Source organism: Octopus bimaculoides, chromosome 22 (assembly GCF_001194135.2).
Source record: "Octopus bimaculoides isolate UCB-OBI-ISO-001 chromosome 22, ASM119413v2, whole genome shotgun sequence".
Lineage (NCBI taxonomy): Eukaryota > Metazoa > Mollusca > Cephalopoda > Octopoda > Octopodidae > Octopus > Octopus bimaculoides.
The window spans coordinates 15,011,733-15,011,990 of record NC_069002.1 but is presented as its reverse complement, the minus strand read 5'-3'; the positions used below and the strand labels follow the sequence as shown (position 1 = coordinate 15,011,990).

Here is a 258-nt window from a genome sequence, read left to right as displayed (position 1 = left end):
TCACTGTTAATCCCATTCTCTTAGCCTCTCACTATTACTCCCACTCTCTTAACCTCTAACTGTTAATCCCACTCTCCTAGCCCCTCACTGTTAATCTCACTCTTTTAACCTCTCACTGTTAATCCCATTCTCTTATCCCCTCACTGTTAATCCCATTCTCTTATCCTCTCACTGTTAATCCCACTCTCTTAACCTCTCACTGTTAATCCCATTCTCTTATCCCCTCACTATTAATCCCACTCTCTTAATCTTTCACTG

General features: G+C 41.5%; 1 protein-coding gene across 1 annotated transcript in view; it reads left to right on the top strand.

Moving 5' to 3' along the window:
• LOC106880038 (uncharacterized) overlaps nt 1–258 on the top strand; it is a 456,507-nt gene that overhangs the window by 379,395 nt on the left and 76,854 nt on the right. The gene's annotated exons all lie outside the window — the stretch shown is intronic.